Raw genomic sequence first — 7,941 nt, 5'->3', positions numbered from 1 at the left:
GTTATGTTGAAATAAATGCTAAATAGACATAAGAAGTTCAAAAGCCATTTATTAAATGCATTTGTTAAAACAATAATAGGGTACCCATGATTCATAAGACTATTAAAAGTATATAAAAAAAACAATCTTTCATAATAAGTTTCAAACAGTAAAACTAAACATTAAGGGAAAAATAAGGACTCTAAATTTCATGATGCGGAAGCATAAAAACTAGTCCCAGTGGCACGATCACGAATTCCACTGCGCCATCACCGGTGCATCTCTACCCTTACCTGAAACATCAACATAAGAAAGAGTGAGCATGAAATACTCAGTAAGTAACCCCACCACTGGGGTCAGACTAGCCATCTATGTTCTCTAGATACTCACCTATGGCACATATACACATATGAAATAGGTAAGAGACTGAGTCCTATCCTACTGTAGTTAAGTATGCCCACTACCTCTGGTGAATCCCGTAAGAAACACAAACTGGTGAATCCCGAAGGAAACACAAACTGGTGAATCTCGAAGGAAACACAAAACTGGTGAATCCCGAAGGAAACACAAAACTGGTGACTCCCAAAAGAAACACAAACTGGTGAATCACGAAGGAAACACACTGGTGAATCTTGAAGGAAACACAAAACTGGTGAGCATCTAACTAATCAGTGGGGACATTCACACAGTCTCAACATTCAAAAATCAACACTGTACGAATCTATGACATACATGTAATCCTCGATACCATGGCTCTACCATATACACATAATCCTCAACAACATATTCTACAACATTCATGTATACCTTAACATCATAGATCCACATCGTATGCCTCAACATCAGCAGATCAGATACCAACATATGGAAACATATACCACCTCTTACTAACAATCAAGTGTATAGGTGTATATTTAAACAAATCAGAACTCGTGCCAGAACATACTTTGATTCAGGTCATACTATCAATCAACATGCTAACATTTACCATAACATATACCCATCATGCTAGCATACAACTAAAGCCTGGCCCGTGGGCAGTTCTAGTGGTAAGATTACTTACCTCAAACGAAACGATAACAAAAAAAATCAAACAGCCAAACTATGGCGACAACCCGAAATAGCGGTCCCAATTCTAAAAATAACTCAAATAATTTCAGTTCAACCATAACAGCGAAACTTCGGACCCAAGTCCAAAATATCCAAAAACTTACCCAAAGGATGAAGATCACTTCCAACCTCTCTTGACGACGCTCCCTCTAAGTCCATGCTTCGCTAAAACTCACCTTTACATAAAACCCAACAACTGCGAATCAAAAAATGACGAAACGCAACGTTAATGGCTAAGAGATCGAATCGAACTACCTCAACCTTACATAGAACAGATCCGACGGCGACAAGGGAAACGACCGACGATAGATCTGGGGTTGGCGAAGCGTGAAGAGGCGGCAGCTGATTGGGTCTGGGTCGGCGAAGTGCGAGGGAGCGGCGGCTGGATGGATCGAACGAACGGCGAGCTATGTTGAGGGCTTGAAACGATGGGTTTTCGACAGAGGGGCGTGATGAACGAAAACGATGCCCTCAGCTGGGCGACACGACCACGAATGGAGGAGAAATCAGTTAGGCGAGCGATTGCGACTTTTGATCTGAGCAACGAAGAAGGCGTGGCGGCAGTTTGATAAGGCAGTGAGGGGAGACGCGGTTAGAACTGGGCGACTGGTGGCGCGTCCGACCGGCAGGATTTAGGCGACTGGCGGCGCGTCTGATCGACGGCTGGAGTGGAACAACTAACGGGGCATCTGACCGGCGCTTGCGGTGAAGGAGAAGAAAAACGAAGAGGTGTGTTTCGCATGAGAGTGAGGCATGAGGGAGAGGGTTATTCTTTTTATTTCTTTTAAAAAATAATAATAATAAAAGGAAAATAGTACAATTATAATTAAATCATTTCTTTATTCCACCTTATACTATTTAAATTTCTTTCCTTTTCCAAGAAAATAAATTCTTGCCATAAATTTCCAAATTGAGTTTGACAATTGTAAAGAATTTGAATAATTTCCTCGCCAACACTTAAATCCTCGCACTTATACTTTAAATTAAAAAATTTCAAACGTGCCCTTCTACTAAGGATAATTACTGAAAAGGGAAAAAATACATTATTATTAAATAAAAAGGCGCGAGATGTTACACTAAGTACATTTGTTCAATTAAGCAAGAAATAGATAAGATTCTTTTTAATTTTAGGAACTATATACAGGTTTTCTAAAAAACAAGTATCTATTTCCAAAAAACAACTTGCAGCTCCCACCGCACAAGCTAAAATGGCATCTTCCATTCTAACCTTGAGCATTATTTCACCCTCCTCGAGCTACTAGAAGGAACTAATTCCCTTTAAAGAAGAACAAACATGATTAGTCGCTTTCAAATCAAGTATCCAGGCATTATGGTCATTTTCTACTAAACAAGTTTTTAGAACCAGTAAATCATATTTATCTTCTTTTTCTTTCTTTTTCTTCTCAGCGAGGTACTTGGGGCAATTTTTTTTCCAGTAACCATTCACATTGCAGTGAAAGCACTTTTCCTTGTTGGTCACTTTGGTCTTGGCCTTGCCTTTCCCAACAGTGGGAGTCTTCCCCTTCCCTCATTTCTTCTTATGGATCTTCTTAGAACCAGATAATGAGGGAACAAACTTAGTTCCAGAGGATGATCCCTTGTGGAACTTCTTGGAATGGGCAATATTTGCTTATCCTTTTATCGGTCCCTTACTTTTGATAAGAGACTGATAAGTCCGTAACTCATTCAGAAGGGTAGTCATAGTGTACTCTATTTTATTCATAAATGCATTGCTGCGGAATTGGTGGAAACTCTTCGAAAGAGATTCCAGAATAAAGGACACCTAACTTTACTCATCAATAACCGCACCGTTCATTTTGACAACATTGAAGTGGAACATCAGGTCAAGAACATGTTCTCTCACTGACTGGTCTTCCTTCATTCGCGCATTATAAACGTACTTAAGGGTCTGGTTCTGGATCTGAGAGGACAGTTGTCCAAACAAATAGAGTTAACCTGCAATTAGCAAAAGAAATCAGGATCATTAAGCACTTTAATTTATCAATTTTAGTATCAAAGTAAGCATGTTCATAAAATGAAAGAGGGTTTGGAGTGTTTACCTTTGAAGAACTTCTTCAATCCTCAAAATCCAGCTTGATTCTCTTCAGCAAATGGTTGTAGACCACCACTTGTTCTTCCTTACTATTCTCTTGGATTTTAGATTGAGTGGTGAAACCAAAAAAGAGTAGGAAATCTCAGGGAATTTTGAGAGGAAATGATTTTGAGTACATGTAAAATGAAGAACACTTCTTCAATGCCCAACCACTCAGAAAAACAATGTTCTCCCTCCCATTTCTCAGCTCAATTGAACTGGTTTTTTTTCAAATTTAGCATGCAATCACATTACACTTCAAGTTGACATCTCAAATGCATAAAAGCAAGTGGAATTTTGAGTGGAATTAAGTGTTTAATGTGGGATAAATCCACTAAATGGATTTTCTCACAATTTTAAATTAAATCCAAAATTCAATTTATAAATTTTGAAATCTTAATTTCTAAATTATATATATATATATATTAATTCAATAATTAATATAATATATAATTTTATTAATTTTAAATAAAATTCATTTAAATCCACTAAATGGATTTTCTCACAAATCAAAATTAAATTCAAAATCCAATATATAAATTTTGAAATCTTAATTTCAAAATTCTAATTCTAATTATATATATGTATTCATTCAATAATTAATTTANTTAAAAATTAATTAAACTATTTAATTAATCAAAATTAATTTAATATCAAATATTAAATAATTAAACATCAATTCCAAAAACATAAATCTTTATTTATGTATTTAATATTCAAATCAAATTTAAATATTATCCAATTCTCCAATTTCATTTAGTACGATAAGTAAACATGTAATTATATCCTATACAATTACTGATTTCCTTAATTCGAATTTGAACGCTTCAAATTTACTCATCATGCTATTCTAAAGTTTAATCCGTTTGTGATCTCGTTGGCGAACCTAATAGACCTACAGATCATAGGCTCCAACAATCCGAGATTAATTGGCTAAACTCTTTAATCCGAATTAATCAATATTCGTTAACTACTGGGTCACTCCATTAAAGCCCAGTAGTTGTACTCCCCTCACTGTACATATATTTATGTCCATTTGATTTAACCATAATTAGTAAGTTGATCCTTTATAGGTTGTTCATAACGACTGGGTCAAATGTTGTTTTACCCCCAAGATTACATCTTGCTCCTTAAGTTCTCCTGATCCTCTAATGAACAATTAGTTTGTGATCCAATCACCAAACCGAGTCCTTCTTAGGCCAATGAGAGGCTGGGGCCCTTTATTCAAGACCTGAAATCGGTACTTAAGAGAATAACCCCTCTACTAACCCAAAAAGCGGGTAGGAGTGAAATTCTTCTTGCACCCTATGTCCTCAGTTATCTACATGGTCTCATCCCTGAAATAGGAGGCTTAGTGAGCCGACGTTGTTGAGCCAATTCTCAACTATGCAAATCTAAGGATAATCCCGATTAAATAGGAGTTCACAACAAGCTTAGAATTAAGGTCGAGTTACCTAGGTCATCGTTTTGAAATAGTCAGTCTTAAACAGTAAACAACGTTATAAAGTAAGAGTGACTTGTTTCTTGGTTCAGTCTTATACAAACTCATTACATAGGACGCCTCCACTCGCATGTCTCCACATAAACGATTTAGGATCACACCATTCGTACTAAATACAAAGCGGACTGCATCCAATAGTATTACCAGAATAAGGTACTCAACCTTATTTGTATACTATAGATCGTTTTGGCTATTTACTTGAACTTGATCTATTCTTATGTCTCCACATAAAGTCCAAGTATTCATGTAATAGCCATGGATCTTAGTTTATTGGATTTAGGATTTTACGGTGCAATTTACATATCAATAACATATTTATTGAATAAACCTCAATAACATCTTTATTTCAAATAGAATATGTTTAAATTTACAAACAACAAGTTTTAGGACATACAACCCAACAAACTCCCACTTGGACTAAAACTCCAGTGTATTTACATATATACAAATATACAATGTAAATATAAAATGTTGAGTATGAGAGAATAAATACAATAAACTAGGGCATTAAATACTAAAAACAAACATCTCCTGAAGGGACTCCGTGATCTGACATGCAGTAATCATGGCCTCGTGTTTCTTGGTAAGAACGTCAGACATACTTGCCAAGATATAGACTCGAGCCTTATCATTGGTCTTTGTCCAACGGACATGAGCATCCCTCATTGCTTGGGATGCATTTGAGCAAAGATTGGAGTACACTCCTCCGTTAAGAAGAATCGCAAATCATCTATAACTAGAATTGTATTCAAGTTAGATTTCTATGTCGCATAGTTTTCACCGATTAGTTTTTCATTCTTTAGAAAGTAAATAATTATGGAAGACATACTGAAACGAATAACAAACAATTGGCCGTATAAGTTATATTTGCCTTAACCCTTCACACAAAATACAAGCATCCAATCAATTCAGCAAAAACAAGCAATCAAATAACCCTAATTAATCTATTTATCTAGTTTTTGCAACGATACTTCAGAGGTTTAGAGTAACAACCACTGTAGGGTGATCAACTACCCTTCCCCTAAATTAAGACAATCTCAGCAAATTACTAATACCAGAATAACTCTTATTTCTATAGTTCTTAGCTACCATTTTTGGCTAAGGATTCATTAACCAACTTAATTCATCTCGTAAGTGTGACCCTACCACTTTTGGATCTCAGAGGTACGCTTCAACAGGCTACCGTTAGGAAAGACAGCTGTTGAAGATTAACGTAAGAAATCCTATCTATTATTGGAGTTTGCATTGTTCCAAATCCTATTGATCAGGTTTAAGGGGTGGTTGCTCTAGGACAACATGCAGATGGATCATAGAAATCTCATGGTGCAACTTAATGGAGGAGACCGTAAGATACATTGACACGTGCCCTTCTCCCACTTACTATAAACACTTTCTTTATTTACCTTGGTATTAACCCATGCAAACACTTTCCGAAGGGAGGCCACGTCCAGGGCGACAAAAAGTTGAACATGGATCTTACAGTGTGAACTCTTAGGGACATGAGAGCTAAAAATTGATATATCTCATGTACCATTTTCTCCCTCTAAAGTATTCTACTATTTTAGGGTTTTATAACACTTAGTTAAATTCTGATTAATGAATCTATCTAAGTCTATGCCTATTAAAACTCTTATAATAAGGTCTTTAGTCTAATGTTCTAGGTGAATTAAACCATTTAATTAACCTAGTGACATTGCATGCTAACAGGACTAAATTTAATTCAACTCAAATTCTAAATCTGTTCCTAAATAGGAGGTGTTCCGTAAACCATCATCTTAAGTACCCCCAAACTAGACAGAACTGAGTTCCTTTATAACCTAAAATCCTGTTTGTTCTATTGGTCATATTTTAATCTATTAAAAATTAGGACTTAATTCTAATCTTATTAGAATTAATGTGATCTAAGGTTTAAATTAATTTTAAACATTTTAAAATTAATTCCAATTCCCTAAAATCCTAAGTTTGCATGGAACTCTTTATTATTAGCTAATAGTTACTAAATATTAATTTTATAACTATTAAAAAAATAATTATTAGCCCTATAATCATGCTTTCGATGGTTTAATTGATTAACAATCAAATTCTAATTAACAAGAAAACCATATTACATGCATTTCATGACTTTAATATAACAATTATATTAAACTCTGAATGTATCATGCTCAATGCAAATTGATTTGCACCTTTATTAATATAACACTTATATTAAACAATTTATGAAAATCAACCAAGCATACATAAAACATTAACAAATATAACCCTTTATATTTACCTAAGTAATGTCATTGATAGCTCTCCAAAGGAGCTATTTATTCTTGCCTAAATTCTGTTAGTTCCTAGGTATTTAATGCTTTATTTAGAGTTTTTAGCAGGTAAAAGAGCAGAGGAGACCATTGAGGTTGTTTAGATGCTTTTCGGGCCAAAATAGAGCAAGAAATGACAAAAAAGAAAAAAAAATGATAAAACTACCCTTAGGAGGAGCGTCGCTGCACTAGCTAGGCGCTAAGCGTGACGTGGAGGGTAGTAGCACGCATTGACGAGAGCCCGTGGTGCTACGAACTTTGGCAGAGAAATGCAAAGTGCGTGCATGGACGATCAATCGCAGGGGGCAGCGGCGCTGGGCGGGGCGCTCAATGGAAGAAGGTTAGAGCATAACTAAACTCTGCCGAAGTGCCGCAACCCTATCCCAAATTTTTCTATAAATGTACGATTCTATTTAGGATTTTGAGTGTGCAAAATGATGGAGAAAAAGGGAGGCCGTCAGCCAACTTTATTTTCAATGTTCTTGCATTTTTGTTTTAGGTTATATTTTATTTTTTTTTAGGTTGTATTCCATGGATAGATCAATTCATCTCTTCTTCTTTGTCTATGAAGTCATCGAGGTGAGTTTCTTAGTTCTTGATCTTGGGATGTAAACTTATGTAACAACTTTGAGGATTGTTTGTATTAATTTCATATCGATTTTATGCATCCTTGAATGTGTTTAAATTCTTCGATGTATGTTTATGGGGTTGATTGATGATTGTTCCTTTGAACGTATTTCGATTGCTAAAGAATTTTAGGTTTGCAGGATGTATTTCTCTTTGTCTAGCCTAAGTCATCGATTAGCAAAAATTGACTCTTGCATGCTAGAGTTTTTAAGTCTAGTCTTTGATCCTAAATTGTTTGATTCAATTTAATTCAAGGAAACTAAGTTAATCAAGTTGGCTATCCAATTAATTAACTTCACAATAGAAACCTAGAACTTAATGCAAGTGTT

At 35.4% G+C, this 7,941-nt stretch overlaps 1 long non-coding RNA gene across 1 annotated transcript; it reads right to left on the bottom strand.

The window, feature by feature from the left end:
• Positions 1 to 209: 209 nt before the first annotated feature.
• Positions 210 to 1,870, bottom strand: LOC120088574. Its single transcript, XR_005484964.1, has 3 exons — positions 1,345 to 1,870; positions 1,194 to 1,265; positions 210 to 272 (listed from the first exon to the last, which is right to left on the bottom strand). It is a non-coding gene; the product is annotated as an uncharacterized LOC120088574 (long non-coding RNA).
• Positions 1,871 to 7,941: the final 6,071 nt, after the last annotated feature.

The sequence above is a fragment of the Benincasa hispida genome, chromosome 10 (assembly GCF_009727055.1).
Source record: "Benincasa hispida cultivar B227 chromosome 10, ASM972705v1, whole genome shotgun sequence".
Lineage (NCBI taxonomy): Eukaryota > Viridiplantae > Streptophyta > Magnoliopsida > Cucurbitales > Cucurbitaceae > Benincasa > Benincasa hispida.
This window is presented reverse-complemented; position numbering and strand designations above follow the sequence as displayed.